General features: G+C 52.1%; 1 protein-coding gene across 1 annotated transcript in view; it reads right to left on the bottom strand.

The window, feature by feature from the left end:
- Positions 1 to 17,574, bottom strand: part of LOC147725734 (uncharacterized) — a 421,410-nt gene that overhangs the window by 13,557 nt on the left and 390,279 nt on the right. The gene's annotated exons all lie outside the window — the stretch shown is intronic.

Below are 17,574 nucleotides of genomic sequence, written 5' to 3'. Positions count from 1 at the left end.
CAGCTCCCTAGTGACAGGTGAGGAGAGAGAGATCAGCTCCCTAGTGACAGGTGAGGAGAGAGAGATCAGCTCCCTAGAGAGATCAGCTCCCTAGTGACAGGTGAGGAGAGAGAGATCTGCTCCCTAGTGACAGGTGAGGAGAGAGATATCAGCTCCCTAGTGACAGGTGGGGAGAGAGAGCTCAGCTTCCTAGTGACAGGTGAGGAAAGAGAGATCAGCTCCCTAGTGACAGGTGAGGAGAGAGAGATCCGCTTCCTAGTGACAGGTGAGGAGAGAGATATCAGCTCCCTAGTGACAGGTGAGGAGAGAGAGCTCAGCTTCCTAGTGACAGGTGAGGAAAGAGAAATCAGCTCCCTAGTGACAGGTGAGGAGAGAGAGATCAGCTCCCTAGTGACAGGTGAGGAGAGAGAGATCAGCTTCCTAGAGAGATCAGCTCCCTAGTGACAGGTGAGGAGAGAGAGATCAGCTCCCTAGTGACAGGTGAGGAGAGAGAGCTCAGCTCCCTAGTGACAGGTGAGGAGAGAGAGCTCAGCTCCCTAGTGACAGGTGAGGAGAGAGAGATCCGCTCCCTAGTGACAGGTGAGGAGAGAGAGATCAGCTCCCTAGTGACAGGTGAGGAGAGAGAGATCAGCTTCCTAGTGACAGGTGAGGAGAGAGAGATCAGCTTCCTAGTGACAGGTGAGGAGAGAGAGATCAGCTTCCTAGTGACAGATGAGGAGAGAGAGATCAGCTTCCTAGTGACAGGTGAGGAGAGAGAGATCAGCTCCCTAGTGACAGGTGAGGAGAGAGAGATCAGCTCCCTAGTGACAGGTGAGGAGAGAGAGATCAGCTCCCTAGAGAGATCAGCTCCCTAGTGACAGGTGAGGAGAGAGAGATCAGCTCCCTAGAGAGATCAGCTCCTTAGTGACAGGTGAGGAGAGAGAGATCAGCTCCCTAGTGACAGGTGAGGAGAGAGAGATCAGCTCCCTAGAGAGATCAGCTCCCTAGTGACAGGTGAGGAGAGAGAGATCAGCTCCCTAGTGACAGGTGAGGAGAGAGAGATCAGCTCCCTAGTGACAGGTGAGGAGAGAGAGATCTGCTTCCTAGTGACAGGTGAGGAGAGAGAGATCAGCTCCCTAGTGACAGGTGAGGAGAGAGAGATCAGCTTCCTAGTGACAGGTGAGGAGAGAGAGATCAGCTCCCTAGTGACAGGTGAGGAGAGAGAGATCAGCTCCCTAGTGACAGGTGAGGAGAGAGAGATCAGCTCCCTAGAGAGATCAGCTCCCTAGTGACAGGTGAGGAGAGAGAGACCAGCTCCCTAGAGAGATCAGCTCCCTAGTGACAGGTGAGGAGAGAGAGATCAGCTCCCTAGTGACAGGTGAGGAGAGAGAGATCAGCTCCCTAGAGAGATCAGCTCCCTAGTGACAGGTGAGGAGAGAGAGATCAGCTCCCTAGTGACAGGTGAGGAGAGAGAGATCAGCTCCCTAGTGACAGGTGAGGAGAGAGAGATCTGCTTCCTAGTGACAGGTGAGGAGAGAGAGATCAGCTCCCTAGTGACAGGTGAGGAGAGAGAGATCAGCTTCCTAGTGACAGGTGAGGAGAGAGAGATCAGTTTCCTAGTGATAGGTGAGGAAAGAGAGATCAGCTCCCTAGTGACAGGTGAGGAGAGAGAGATCAGCTCCCCAGTGACAGGTGAGGAGAGAGCGATCAGCTCCCGAGTGACAGGTGAGGAGAGATAGATCAGCTCCCTAGTGACAGGTGAGGAGAGAGAGATCAGCTCCCTAGTGACCGGTGAGGAGAGAGAGATCAGCTTCCTAGTGACAGGTGAGGAGAGAGAGATCCGCTTCCTAGTGACAGGTGAGGAGAGAGAGCTCAGCTCCCTAGTGACAGGTGAGGGGAGAGAGATCAGCTCCCTAGTGACAGGTGAGGAGAGAGAGATCAGCTCCCTAGTGACAGGTGAGGAGAGAGAGCTCAGCTCCCTAGTGACAGGTGAGGAGAGAGAGCTCAGCTCCCTAGTGACCGGTGAGGAGAGAGAGATCAGCTCCCAAGTGACAGGTGAAGAGAGAGAGATCCGCTCCCTAGTGACAGGTGAGGAGAGAGAGATCAGCGTTCTAGTGACAGGTGAGGAGAGAGAGATCAGCTCCCTAGTGACCGGTGAGGAGAGAGAGATCAGCTCCCTAGTGACAGGTGAGGAGAGAGAGATCAGCTCCCTAGTGACAGGTGAGGAGAGAGAGATCAGCTTCCTAGTGACAGGTGAGGAGAGAGAGATCCGCTTCCTAGTGACAGGTGAGGAGAGAGAGATCAGCTCCCTAGTGACAGGTGAGGAGAGAGAGATCAGCTCCCTAGTGACAGGTGAGGAGAGAGAGATCAGCTTCCTAGTGACAGGTGAGGAGAGAGAGATCCGCTTCCTAGTGACAGGTGAGGAGAGAGAGATCAGCTCCCTAGTGACAGGTGAGGAGAGAGAGCTCAGCTCCCTAGTGACAGGTGAGGAGAGAGAGATCAGCTCCCCAGTGACAGGTGAGGAGAGAGAGATCAGCTCCCTAGTGACAGGTGAGGAGAGAGAGATCAGCTCCCTAGTGACAGGTGAGGAGAGTTAGATCAGCTCCCTAGTGACAGGTGAGGAGAGTTAGATCAGCTCCCTAGTGACAGGTGAGGAGAGAGAGATCAGCTCCCTAGTGACAGGTGAGGAGAGAGAGATCAGCTCCCTAGTGACAGGTGAGGAGAGAGAGATCAGCTCCCTAGTGACAGGTGAGGAGAGAGAGATCAGCTCCCTAGTGACAGGTGAGGAGAGAGAGATCAGCTCCCTAGTGACAGGTGAGGCGAGAGAGATCAGCTCCCTAGTGACAGGTGAGGAGAGAGAGATCAGCTTCCTAGTGACAGGTGAGGAGAGAGAGATCAGCTTCCTAGTGACAGGTGAGGAGAGAGAGCTCAGCTCCCTAGTGACAGGTGAGGAGAGAGAGATCAGCTCCCCAGTGACAGGTGAGGAGAGTTAGATCAGCTCCCTAGAGAGATCAGCTCCCTAGTGACAGGTGAGGAGAGAGAGATCAGCTCCCTAGTGACAGGTGAGGAAAGATAGTCTTTTTAAAGTAACTTCAGCTGACAATCTGACAGCAAGCCATGCAATGGGCGACAGGGCATCTTGTCCGTGCTCAGACAGTAGTAGCATCACTTATTTATATAAGATCTTGCTATAATGTGCCTAGACTGTGAGAGGGGTGGCAAAGCGCTTTACAGCAGAGTGCAGTAGTACACACTGGAAGTGTCAGTGAGTCAAAAGTGTACGTGAGAGAAACATCCAGCACGGTTTGTCTTCAAGTGAAGCGTACTGTGTCTGAGGCTGTCAGGGCTCTTTTGAGGGGGGAACAGCCATTACAACGCATACCATTACAGCGCATACGCTTTTACAACGCTTGCGATGTAATGAGTAATGGCGGCGGCTATCCAAGTCTTTGTGACAAACCTTAGGCTGTTTCCTCACAACGACGTGCACCAAGCAAGAAGGGGGAAGCAGGAACCGGGAGAAGGGATGGTGACGCTGGAGAGTAGAGAGGTAAAGGGGTTTGAGCTTGGGGGGGTGTTACTTTTGTAGGGTTTAGGGTAATGGAAAAGTAGTGTTGTAATGTTTGTGTTGTGGTTTTTTTAGAATAATGTTTTAGTTTGTTTTTTGGTAGTGTATTGTACTATAATGTTGTAGTGTTTGTTTAGTGTAGTGTAGAGGAAAAGTGTACATGGCAGCTGAGGGTCCGCCTATTCTAGGAATGTTTAACTAGTACAATCTGCACATAGTTGGAAATCTACTGGCCGACAAATATGTGATGCTCGTAAAAGACAAGAGCATGGAAGAGATTTTAAATCAATTGGAGGTGGTTTTCAACAATAGGTTGGGAGAGACCAAGGAATATGTGCATCAGATTAACCTCAAGAAAGGTGCATTACCAATTAAACTTGTGGTGAGGAAGGTACCTGTGGCTGTGAGAGTAAAAGTGAAGGAAATTTCGCATATGATGATTGTGGACAAAGTCATAGAAATGGTAAGGCAACAGAATAGTTATCGTCATTTGTGATTGCAAGGAAATCCGATGGGTCTCTAAGGTTATATGTTGACTTGTGTAGCCTGAACAAGAACATAGTCTTGGATTTGCTTTCCTTTGCCAAATATAAATGAACAGATTCTGATGTTGTTTGGCAGTAAATACTTTTCAAGGATTGACTTGAGGAGTGCCTACTGTGAGACGTTGACCTAGCTTATGCTGTCGACTAGTTATAGTGGGTACCTTGCACCAGTCCAAACAACCCTTATTGATGATAGGTTTAAGACAACCTTTATTGAAAGCTATCCTAGTGGTAGCTATGGAGAGCAGCCTTCAGGCTAAGTCTTGAAGGAGTGTAAAGCAGCTTGGTTTACCAGATTATAACCTCTTGAATGGCCAAATGAAAGGAGAACCACACCAGGTATATATAAAATATATGTATTTATTACTAAGCACTCTCTACCAACCTCTTAATGAGATTAGAGGACAATATACACAATATCAACACAATAGAACTTCAGTAAATAGCACAATATAGAATGAGCCTCAGAGGGAGACCAAACCATATATTAAGAAAGTGGTATAAGAACCACGACTTGACCAGACTCAGTGCCTCGAGCACGTAGAATCACTGGGACCCCAAGGAACCACCCAAGGTAGTGACACAGGGGACCAACGGGGGACGTGTGCAGTGTGAGAACACAGTCGCAAGCTCTGTACAATCCTAGGTGAAAGTCGTGTTTAGAATATTAAAGATTAAGGACACTTCGGAGAGTACTTGGAGAAAAGCCTTTTAGACTTAGAAGGTTCTAAGGCCAGCACCCATGTGAGCACCGGAATACTCGTGCTACCTCACCCAGGAAAGCCGGGTGCATAGGTGACAAATGGTGTCAGGAACAACGCTCTTTTCAATGGCGCGTTGCTGCAAAGTGCTGCCGTGGAGTAGAAAAGTGTCCAGGGTGATCCAAGCCTGGATCGTAGAACCAGAAAGCAGAGGGGACAGAGTCTAGGTCACATTGGGGTGACCAGGGGCACGATAGACGAATACCCACCAATGTCGGGTGTTTCAGGTGCGATGAGGTGAAGCTTGACTCCGCTGCCACAGGGACCGGGAGATGTTGACAATAACCAGAGTCTGCAGGTGAGCTGTCCCAAGAATGATGTCGAGTGCTGGGGGGGTCGGTGTCCGGATCGAATACCAACAAGCCTTGGTAACAGCAAACCACGCGGTGAGAGTAAAAAGGCTTCGGATGGACCAGAAAAGTCCAGGTGCCCCAAGCGATGGAGAGTCAGGGCACATCTAGAGCAACCAGGTAAGCCCATTCAGAGTTACAGTACCCTTCTCAGGGACCAATAAGTCGACGGACAAGGGATCGCAAAGGGACCTCGAGAGGAATCACTAAATACCAGCCCATGGGTCACTCGTGGAGTGTAGGCCAGTAATCTTCGGTGGAATCACAGCTCGGGGTCTGGACTACAAGTAGCCCAATGCACAGCTTCAGGGATTGCCAAGAAGCATATGCAGCTGCAAATGGTCATGGTGTTCAGGGGTTTGGGTTGCACGGTCCCCTTGAGGGCTCTGGATAGCAGGGCCCCAGCCAGACTAAAGTCGAAAAACACTGAAACATCAGCAAAAAGTGAGGGTAACTATAAGAAGCAGATCCTACTCTCCTACACCCCCCCACAAAACGTAAGAACATTACACTAACCTTGACCAGATGAGTCTTCATGTTCTAAGTGGAAATATCTGGAGAGTTCATCTGCATTGGCATGGTTACACCCAGGTCTATGTTCCACTGTATAGTCCATCCCCTGTAGGGAAATGGACCACCTCAAAAGTTTGGGGTTTTCATCCTTCATCTGTTTTAGCTATACGAGGTGCTTATGGTCTGTTTGAACAGTGAAGTGAGTGCTAAACAAGTATGGCCTCAGCTTCTTCAGAGCCCAAACCACAGCAAAGGCCTCCCTCTCAATATCTGACCAACGTTTCTCTCTGGAGGTCAGCCTTCTGCTAATAAAACCTACTGGCTGATCCTGACCTTCAATTGTGATAACACAGCCCCTACCCCAAACTCAGATGCATCTGTTTGGACAATTAATTCTTTGGATTAGATAGGACTTTGCACAATTGGAGTAGTGTACAAGGCCTGCTTCAGGTCATCATCATCAAATGCCTTTTGACAGCTGACTGTCCACTGAACTTTCATTGGCATTCTTTTAGAAGTTAAGTCATTCAAAGGGGTCACTATGGATCCATAACCTTTGACAATTCTTCTATAGTACCCAGTCAGGCCCAAGAAAGCTCTGACCCTAGACCATTCCAGGTAGGTTGCTTCCCCTCCCCACAGCTCTGCCTGTGTGTCCCTGCCCAGCTGCCGCTGCTGAGGAAGTTTGAGGCCCTCCTCCACCCGCAGGCTACCACCTGCGCCTCATCCCTGGTGGCCAGTGGTAGGCCGTAGGTTTGCTCATCCTCCATTGTATTGCCTGTATTTTCTTTCATTGCTCCCGTTGTGGTGACTGCATTTTCATTGTTGTGTCTGCGACTGCTGCTGTCTGTCTCCCCCTCTGTCTGTACATGGTCTGTGCCCATTCTCTCCCTCTGTTCCCCTCGCTGCCCCGTGTCTCTCTGCCCGGTTTCCCTTCTGCTCCCCTCGCAGCCCCGTGTCTTTCTGCCCATTTTTGCCTTCTGTTGCATAGCTGCCCCTGCATCTCTGTGACCTTTGTGCCTCTGTGCCACTCGTTTCCCCCATTTTTTGTGACCTTTCTGCCCTTTCTTGTGACCTTTCTGCCCTCTGTGCCACTCGTTCCCCCTGTTTTTTCTGACCTTTCTGCCCTTTCTTGTGACCTTTGTGCCTCTGTGCCACTCTTTCCACCCATTTTTTGTGCCCTTTCTGCCCTTTTTTGGGACCTTTGTGCTTCTGTTCCTCTTGTTTCCCCCTGTATATTTGTCACCTTTTTGTGACCTTTCTGCCTTCTGTGCCACTCGTTTCCCCCTCAATTGTTGTGTCCTTTTGCCTTCTGTTTCCTTTGTCGCACCTCGCTGCTGTGTCCCCTGTGGCCTGCCCCCTGACTGCCCATTCGCTGCCCCCACTTCCCGCTTCCCAGCTGCTCCTCCCTCCCACCTCCCCATATAGGCCGGCCGCTGCGCGGTGAGTAGAGCAACCCCTGACCCTTCCAGGTAGGTTGTTCCCCCTCCACACAGCACAGCCTGTGCCTCTCTGCCTTGCTGCCGCTGCTGAGGAAGTTCGAGGCCCTCCTCCACCCGCAGGCTACCACCTCCGCCTCATCCCTGGTGGACAGTGGTAGGCCGTAGGTTTGCTCATCCTCCATTGTATTGCCTGTATTTTCTTTCATTTCTCCCATTGTAGTGACTGCATTTTCATTGTTGTGTCTGGGACTGCTGTTGTCTGTCTCCCCCGCTACCTGTACGTGTTCTGTGCCCGTTCTCTCCCTCTGTTCCCCTCGCTGCCTCGGTGTCTCTCTGCCCGGTTTCCCTTCTGCTCTCCTCGCTGCCCCCGTGTCTCTCTGCCCGGTTTTTCCTTCGGCTCCCCTCGCAGCCCTGTGTCTCTCTGCCCCTTTTTGCCTACTGTTGCTTAGCTGCCCCTGAATTTCTGTGACCTTTCTGCCTTCTGTGCCACTCGTTTCCCCCCGTGTTTTGTGACCTTTCCGCTCTTTCTTGTGACCTTTTGCCTTCTGTGCCACTCGTTTCCACCCAATTTTCTGTATTCTTGTGACCTTTTTGCCCTTTTTGTGACCTTTCTGCCCTCGGTTTCACTCGTTTCCCCCTCAATTGTTGTGCCCTTTTGCCTTCTGTTTCCTTCGTCGCCCCTCACAGCCCCCGCCGCTGAGTCCCCTGCTGCTCCGCCCCCCTGACTGCCCATTCGCTGCCCCTGCCTCCCGTCTCCCAGCTGCTCCTCACTCCCACCTCCCCATACATGCCGGCCACTGTAAGGTTGTGCTGCTGGTGCGCGGCAAGCTCGTCTGCACCCATCCGCGCCTGGACCGTGCCCAGCGCCAGAATTCCTGGCCCCCGCACCCGCCATGACGAACGACGCCAGCACTCCGCACGCTCTCAACCCCGGACGCACCCACAACTGCTTCAAGGCTGCCCCAAAACGTGCACACGGTCCCTTTACCTATGGAAACTGCAACTACACCAGCCACAGAGCCGACGAGCCACCCACCAAGAAAGACCTCAACCACCTCCGATGCATACTACTGAACACCAGTTCCGCACGCAAACACGCCGTTGAGCTCTGAGACCTGCTCAACACAACCTTCCCGGACGTCGCCATTCTAATAGAGACCTGGTTCAACAACTCCTCCGCACCCGACATCGCCATAGCCATCCCAGACGGCTACAAGATCACCTGCAGAGACCGCACCAATGGAGTCGGAGGAGGAATCGCCAATCGTCCATAAGAACAGCATCAGGGTCTCGACTAGCACCGACAACGTGCTCAGCACCACCGAACACATGCATTTCAAGATTCTCACAGACCCCAACTCCACCCTCAGAGGCACCCTCATCTACCGCCCCCCCGGACCCTGCCCCCAGTTCAGCGACTACATCGCTGACTTCATCAGCACGCACGCCCTGACCTCCAATGACTACATCCTCCTCGGAGACCTGAACTTTCACCTTGAGAACAGCAATAACAACAACTCCACAGACCTGATCGATAACCTCGCCAACCTCGGACTGAGACAACTCATCACAACGCCCACCCACTCCGCAGGCCACATGCTCGCCCCGTCTTTTCCTCAAGCCCGCACATCTCCATCAGCCACACCACCGAACTCCTCTGGACCAACCACCTCTGCATCCACTCGCTGAAGGGGACCGTACCGTGAGTGCGGGCGGTCCGATGTGCGTTTCAAGTATGCACCTAACCGGACGGGTTGGAGCCACTGGGGAGTCTGGTGCGAGTTTGCGAGAACGAGGCGGCACCTAGCGGTGGGTACGGATAGCACCGGCGGCTCTCTTCTGGTCCGGTGTTTCGCCTTAGAGGTTCGGACCGTACCTTCCGTTCGAGTTGTGGCTGGACAAGGCGGGTGATCTTCTAAGCAGGCCAGAGTGGGTGGGAGGCGGCCAGTACACTTCAAGCGTACGCGCGTTTCTCGCCTCCCCAAGGGGGTTCCGGACTATTCCAGCGGCTGGGGTGACCCAAAGGTGTGCGGCTCAGAGGAAGAGGGGGCAGGATGCGGGCGGCACAGCAGAGCTAACGCGGCTCAGGGGGAGAGCGGCGCGGCTCGAGGCGGGGGCAGCCAGGCACGGGCTGCAAAGGGGGGTGAGCGAGACACACTTCAGGCGGGACTCCAGCGGCACAAGGACATCAGGCAAGTCCCAGCAACTTGTCAGCAAACGCAAGATAGAGTCCACTGCTCCTGGGACTCTGTTCAGAGGGCAAGCTCAATCCCAAGCCCTTGGAGATTGTTTTAGGCACAAATTCTGCAAAGTCCTTTCTGGTCTTTTCCTCTCCTTTCCTCAGCAAGGCACCAACTGCAGACCAGTCCCACAGGTCAGGGACAGTCTTTCCTCCTTCAGCTTCTCCTGGTCCTTCTAGTCGGGCAGAGGTTCTTCGTGGTCAAAACAGGATCTAATGTTTAGGAGCAGGGCTCCTACTTTTATACACAGTTTCTTTTGTCTTTGCAGGCCAGGGGGCCTGAGCCTGGTTCAGCCCAGTTTTGGAGCACTTTGTTTTGGATACTCTTGCTGTTTCTTTCAGGGTGCAGGGCAGAGACATTAGATGTTCCGCAGGAGGTGGAGCCCGCATTGTGGTGGCAGAGCACAGCCCTATTCAGAGTCAAGGGGCACTCCTCCCACCTATCCTGGGGGTAATCCCTCTATTCACCACCTGGCAGCCCAGTCTGTCCCCTGGAATCCCCCAGCCCTGTCACTCACAGAAACCAGACAGCCAGATACACATCCTAGCAGAGGCGGGCTGAAATAGTCAGGCAAGCAAATGCTAACTTTTAAAAGTGGCATTTGCAAACACAAGATATTAAAATAAACTTTCCTAAAAGATGTATTTTATTATTCTGAGTTCAGGCATACTAAACTTGACTTTCTACCATGTTCCCTGAGCCTGCTGGAATTATAGAGTGTAATAATTCCAGCAGCCCATTCTGGCCTATGAGAACAGGTAGCCTTACAGTGAAAAATGAAAATGGCTGTAATTCACTATTAGGACATGCCACACACATCAGGGCTTCTCCTACCTTATGCTTACAATGCACCCTGCCCTTAGGCCTACCATAGGGGTGACTAATATGAAGTTAAGGGAAGGTTTAGGGACTGGCAAGTGGGTGCACTTGTGCAGTCAGCATGACAGTACCAGACTGCACGCAGGTTCTGCAATGGCAGACCTTAGACACATTTTAACCCCATGCATGCTATCCAGATTCCCCCCCTGTGCTGGGCCCCAATGCAAACGGGCGTGGTCATGACGGAACAGTTCCGTCATGAACACAGCTTAACCGATGCTCATGATGGATCCGTTCCGTCATGAGCATCGAAAGGGTTAAAAGGCTGCTTCTGTGGGTGGCACAACCAGTGCTGCAGGCCCACTAGCAGCATTTGTATTTACAAGCCCTGGCACTCCTGGTGCAGTTTATTGGGGTCTGACAGTAAACCAAATAAGCCAATCATGGAATCCAATCACATAACAATTTACAAATAGGGAGAGCATTTGCACTTTAGCACTGGTAAGCAGTGGTAAAGTGCCCAGAGTCATTAAACCAACAAAAACAGGTCAGAGAGAATATTGGAGGAAGGCAAAAAGTTCAGGGATGACCCTGCAGAAAGGGCCAAGTCCAACAGTCACCCAGGCCCTCGTCAGCAGCAGACTCGACTACGGAAACGCCCTCTACGCGGGAGCCCCAACCAAGCTCATTAATCGACTACGACGCATCCAAAACGCCTCGGCATGATTGATCCTCAATGTACCACGACACGACCACATCAGCCTCCACCTGAGAAACCTGCACTGGCTCCCTGTCAACAAGAGGATATCCTTCAAACTCCTCATCCACGCACACAAGGCACTCCACAAGACCGGCCCAGCCTACCTCAACAGACGGCTCTCCTTCTACATCCCCAACCTCCAGCTACGCTACGCTGACCTCTCACTCACCACCCTCCCGTGCATCTGAAGAACGACCACCGGCGGGAGATCCTTCTCCCACCTCACCGCCAAGACATGGATCACCCTCCCACTGAGCCTACGACAGACTCAAGACCTGCTGTTCAATCAGTAGCGGCCCCCACCTCATGATGGTCTGAAATTTGCTCTGCAATGGTTGAACCTGGCCTCCACCCACAAGGTGGCCAAGGTACACAACCTGAATCTGCCCTATCTGGCACTTGTTGGCCTTGATAGTTAGGCCTGCTGTTAGAAATGGGATCCCTGGCTGGCCAGGGCTTGCGCCAAAGTTAATCAGAGACCACCACTTCCACGTCAGGGCAAGGGAGTTACACGCCAAGATAACCCTTGCTCACCCCTTGGTAATGTAGCACGAGTAGTAAGGCTAAACTCGGAGGCAATGTGAGTTAAGTGTTTGCGCACGTACCCCAGCAACAACACCCAAGACCCACCACAAAGGAAACTCCACACAAGGTTATATATAAAAATAGCCTTTGTATTGTACCAAAACACATTAGATAAAAACACAAACTTTACAATGTGCCAACAGGCACGGGCAGAATTTACAGGGGATTTGTACAAGACAGGGCCACATGGACCACTGTCAGGAATAGGCACTTTTAGAACTTGGTAGAATTATAATTAGCACATAGCACATATAATAATAATCACTGTAGCACCAAATAGAACATAAAGCACACAACCAGTAATCACTGGTACCAGGTAAGTACCACCTACGCAACCCTAACCACCTTAGGAAAATATTGCGCAGGGAACCAGGACCTCCCTAGCAATACCTGTACTAGGAGAAAAACAACCACCTAAGTATCACCATACATTTAGGGGTATAGGCAAGAACACCTAGCACATGACACATCAAAACACATTCTGATCAGGGTGGTGGCAGCACCTTGCTATATCGTTTGGGAAAGGCGAGCAGACTGCGAGAGACTCTCTTCTGCTCACTCGCTCTCCGCAGCATTACTGAAATAGCTGATTTTTAAAAACAGTTTTTTAACAACCAATTGATTTAATAATTGTGCTGTGTTGTGTGTAATTCATTGTACCATTTTTAATACTTTGTACACTGCTTCCCGGCCTCCCTGTGCCCCGTTCCACCACAGCTTGCTGGTGCCGATTGCTGTGGAGGGCCAGGTTGGGCGCCATCTTTGGTGAGTCCCGGACCCCTGCTGGACTCGAGTTAGCGGTCCAGCTGGGGGAGGGGCTTGGGCCTCAAATAGCGATGCACCATAGAACGCGCAGCGGTCTCGCGCAGCGGGTTGACAGGATCACAGGCAGAGGGGGCGGACTAGCAGTAATTTACAGGGAGAGGTGGCACTTCTCCACTGAGCAGTTCCGATACAGTGGTTGATGGAGAAGTTCTCCACTTCTCTTTAACTATCAATCCTCATTTTACTCTGGTAGGATCATTGATCTATAGGCCTCCAGGCTATGCTGGCCACTTTATTGATGTCTTGGAGGAATGTATAGTGCCACGGGCCCTGAGCTTTCCGAAATTTCTCCTGGTTGGCGACGTCAATATTCATGTAGATGTCTCTGACTCTACTGAGGCTCGCCGCTTGGGGGAAGTTTTCGACTTGGCTCAACTTAAACAATGGGTGGTTTCTCCAACTCATGTTGGTGGTCACCTTCTGAACCTAGTCTGCTCTAATTTCCCCATCAAGGCGCTAAGTTCAGAGAAAGTGACGTGGTCTGATCACGATCTGATTAGGTTTTCATGGGAGGTGGAGGATGTAGGCAGATCAGCTTCTGCACTGCCCATTAGCCACCCCCAGAAGGTCAATGTGGTTGCCTTCGGCCAGGCTCTATCTAGAGCCCGCCCGACGCTAATCCCTGAGATAAGCGAGGCGGTTAGCGGCTTCAATGGGTGGGTGCTGCAGGCGGCTGATGCCTCTACGAAACACACTGCTATGTCAAGGCTCCGGCGCACCCCTTCTCAACCCTGGTTCTCACCGAGTTGAGGGTGTTGAAACTGGGGTGCAAAAAGCTGGAGCGTGCATGGAGACTCGAGTATAGTTCGGAGGCAAAGGCCGCCCTGCGCACAGCCCAAAAGGACTACTATACCGCTATTAAGACAGCTAAAGGCAGCTACTATGCAGGGAGAATCGCCAGAGCGGAAAACAACAGCAGAGATATTTTCTCCATTATTAAAAGCTTTTTATCCCCTGTTGCTGATGCATCCATATTACCTTCCTCCATTCAATGGTGCGAGGAACTGTCTGACTTTTTTATTAATAAAATAGCTAAGATTCAGAAGGACCTGCTTTCTGCGCTGCCAGTGGCCAGCTCAGCGGCTGGTTCCTCCCTTATGCCATGTCACTGCGAGATTCAGCAGTTTACGGATTTTTCTGTAGTTGCTGAATGTGATATATTGCCACTTCTTCAGTCCCTCAAATCGGGTTCACCTTCAGACCCTTGCCCTGCCCGGGTACTCTCTGAAGTGGCCAGTACAGTCTGCAGTGAGGTCACCCAGATAGTGAATCTTTCTCTATCCTCAGCAATAGTTCCCACAGGTTGGAAGCAGGCAAAGCTTTTGCCGCTCTTAAAAAAACCAGGGCTGGATGCTGCTGTTCCAGGGAACTATCGTCCTATATCCCTTTTGCCAGCATTGGCCAAAATCTGTGAGAAAGTGGTTTTTTCGCCAACTCAAGAACTTTGTTGAGACCTCCAATGCCCTCCACCCAGCTCAATCAGGTTTCAGGGTGGCCTGCAGCACGGAGACAGCTCTGGTTGAAATGGCGGAGGCAATCCGGGAGTGTTTGGACGGTGGCGGCAGAGCGGTCCTGATTCTTCTGGACCTCTCTGCCGCATTTGACACCGTTCCCTACGAGCTCCTCCTCGCCAGGCTGTCTGCGATTGGCATTGGTGGTTGCGCCCTGGCCTGGCTGTCATCATTCTTAACAGATAGGACACAACAGGTCTGGATGCCGCCCCATGCATCTGAGCCTAAACCACTCCTCACGGGGGTCCCTCAGGGATCCACTCTTAGTCCCCTACTGTTCAATGTTTATATCACTCCCCTGGTTTACCTGACGGAACAGTACGGGGCTAAGATTATTGGGTATGCCGATGACACACAACTGCTGTTCACCTGGCCGGACGACTAACTGGATACCACAGCAGCCCAGCTCTGTTTTTCCTCAGTCTTTCGCTGGCTGACTATGGCCCAGCTGAAATGTAATGAGGACAAATCTGAGGTCCTCTTCTACCGTTCTTTCCCTTCCAGCTTTAAAAACTCACTGTGGCCCCCGAACATTCCTAGCCCCAAGGTGTTGGGTGGCCCCGCAAAAAATCTGGGTATATGGTTTGGGGAGGACCTAAGATTTGAGGACCACATAAAGAAACTATCAGGGACATGCTTTGCTACTTTGAGAACACTATTTATTTATTTATTTATTTTCTGACACTTATAGAGCGCGAACAATTACCCTTGGGTGTCTCGGCGCTAGACTGCAGTAATGTCATTCCTTAGAGGTGAGGATGCGGTGGGTGTACTGTATTACGAAGATTTTTCCCATTGCTCCCTAGAGAAGCAAAAGAGACTGTTGCCCGAGCTCTCATCTTGGCAAGACTGGACTATGCGAACGCTCTGTTTAGCGGTATTCCTGCTTATCTGGTCAAACGCTTGCAGGTTATCCAGAACGCCGCTGTCCGCCTCTTGTTCAGTGTCCCAAGATGGAAGAATGTTCGCTCTCACATGCGCAGCCTTCATTGACTGCCTGTGTCTCAGTGCATCTTGTTTAAATCCCTAGTGCTCTCGTTTAGAGCAATTCACGATCAAGGGCCTGCTTATCTGAAGAAACAGTTTACCCTCTATGCCCCTCCACGAGCTCTCAGATCATCCTCCCTGTTCAAGATGACTCTTCCTCGCTTCAAGCGAACCAGACTAGGGGGTCAGTCCATAGCCGTGGTTGCTGCCCGGGCCTGGAATGCCCTTCCCTTCCACCTGCGCTCCATTCAGTGCGTAGGCCAGTTTAAGAAATGTTTGAAAACCCATTTATTCGCCAGTGTGGCATAAGCTGGTCTCTGCTCTGTCTTCTCTGCCTTTCTCCATTGCGCCAGGATACTCCCAAGTAATAGAGCGCGCTATAAAATGGTTTATACATACATATACATACATTCAGAGGTGCAGGGAAGGAAAACACATGATGCCTAAAAACATTCAGAGGTGTAAGAACAATAGCGCAGCACTCACATAAGTCACAACCTGTGACTGTCCCTGAGCCAACTGGCCTCGTTGGGGCTAGGACGCCCTGTGTCCCAAAGTCAGGGGAACCTAAACGTAGCAGCTGCCCACTAAGTGCTGGGCAGCTGTGTAGACACTGATGGGGCCAGCGTTGGAGCCTCGTGGCTCTGGACAAATGGCTGTCCCCCCCATGGAGCCTCGCCGGGCTCTAAATAAGTGGAATGCCCCTGGAGCCCTCTGGGCTCTAAAACTAGAAAATGCCCCCTAGAACCTCCGTGGCTCTGGATAAAATTGTGGGGCAAGGTGGGAGCAGCCCGCTGCCTTCTGGGGTCGCTCTACCCCTGACGAAAATGGGCCCCCTGAGCCCTCGTGGACTCTTCACACAAAATGACCCCTCCGTCGTTGGAGCGGCCCTCTGTCAACTGGGGCCACTCTAGGGGACAAGGGAACTGCGCGGGCCCCCATGGGGCTTTTCAAGGTAACTGCTGCCTTTTGGGAGCCTCTCAAGGTTCAATGACCAATATGCCCCTGACGTTGGAGTTCCCTCTTAGGGGAACTCAAAACACATAGTGCCGCCTTGCTGGAGGAGCGTCCCGCTATTTATGGTGGGGGGGCGCTCAGGGGACATGCAAGACCCACACGAGCCCTCACTCACAGGCTTCCTTGGTGCGGTGGCTCTGCTTCTTCTCCGGAGCCCCGGCTGCACACTGCGGGGCTCACTAGCGACTTCTGGTTCTCGACTGCTCCTCTCTGGGCGGCTGCTGCAGGAGAGCTCCTGCTCCTCTGGGCTCTCTCCGCACTCTTCCTGCGCTCTCCGGGGTTCTCCCTCGCACTTGGGAGCCCCGGGTGGGAGGGAGAGACGCCGGCTGCCTCCCTCGTCACGGCTGCGGGGCGGGACTTCCGGTCCTGACCCCAGAACTTCCGGGTTCTCGTGGGCAGCGCGGCGGCCTGTCCAGGCACTGTAGGAAGGGGCTAAATTAACTGAGGGGTAGGCTCCCTCGAGTGAAACAATAAACAGGGCAAACAGCGGCAAAATAGGCGGGGTGGGCTCCCTTTTAGGAGTAGCAGCAATAAATCGAGGTGGGCACTCGATAAAAATCCGTAATCCTGGGCAAATGCGGTGGGCACCGGCTTGGACAATTAAAGCACTCCCAAGCGCTATACCAGCAATTAAAAGCACTTCCAGGCGCTGAGAGGGGAATACAGCGCTCCCAAGCGCTATAACAAAGAAGAAGCGCTTCCAGGCGCTTAGAGGAACACCAGTCCAGCAAAAAGGTCCTCCTAGCAGAGCAAGGCAGGGGGGGGCAAGGCTTGGCCAGGGGCCAGCTCACTGGGCCCTCCAGGCAGGAAGGCGGTCCCAAGTGGCGGCTCCTCCTGGCGCCCAGCAGCAGCCCCCCTCTCAGATAGGATCCTGGAAGAGAACAAATTGCAAGGGGACACAGACCCTTTTTATACATTAAAACCCTTTGTCTCAGGGGCAGGGTGGGGGAGAAACCCTTGATGTGCTCAACCACCCTTTCTATTCACTAGGGAGGCTAGGGTCATTAGACGCACCACAGGGGGCGGAGCGATCATTGTGTGGGGAAAGCCCAGCCCTATTCAGGAGCCAGGTGCACTCCTCCCCAGCCATCAGCATGCTAATCTCCACACTCACCACTGGGCACACTCATCATGACTCATGGAGCATGGCACCCCAGCCAGCTCCAGTCAATCACACGCCAGTACATTCACTGCACAGACAGGCACACTTCCAGAAGTGGCACTTCCACACTAGACACATACACACCGCATTCATCATTGTGCAGCATTCAATCACACGAGTCCGCACATGCCAGACTAGAGCCTGCACACCCCACGCATCAGGAACTACCAGGGACACATACATTCCCCATGCATTCCTATGGGAGGGCAGGCCTATCTCACCAATCAGAGAGCGCACACACTTTCCACTGGGACACAGTGAAAGTGCGCAGAAACCAAAAATCACCATCACTAGGTCACCATTAAAAAGCAAAAAAGTTTAGGGGTGAACCTGCCAGAAGGGCCAAGTCCAACACCTTCAAAACATTTCTCAGTTGGACCAGGTGATCCTCCAAGGTGGAGCTAAAGACAGCAATATCATCTAGGTATGCTGCATTATAGTATTCCAGGCCTCTAAGGACTTTGTGCACCAACCTTTGAAAAGGGGCAGGTGCATTCTTCAAACCACAGG

This window comes from Lissotriton vulgaris, chromosome 3_2, assembly GCF_964263255.1.
Source record: "Lissotriton vulgaris chromosome 3_2, aLisVul1.2, whole genome shotgun sequence".
NCBI classification, from domain to species: Eukaryota; Metazoa; Chordata; class Amphibia; order Caudata; family Salamandridae; genus Lissotriton; species Lissotriton vulgaris.
This window is presented reverse-complemented; position numbering and strand designations above follow the sequence as displayed.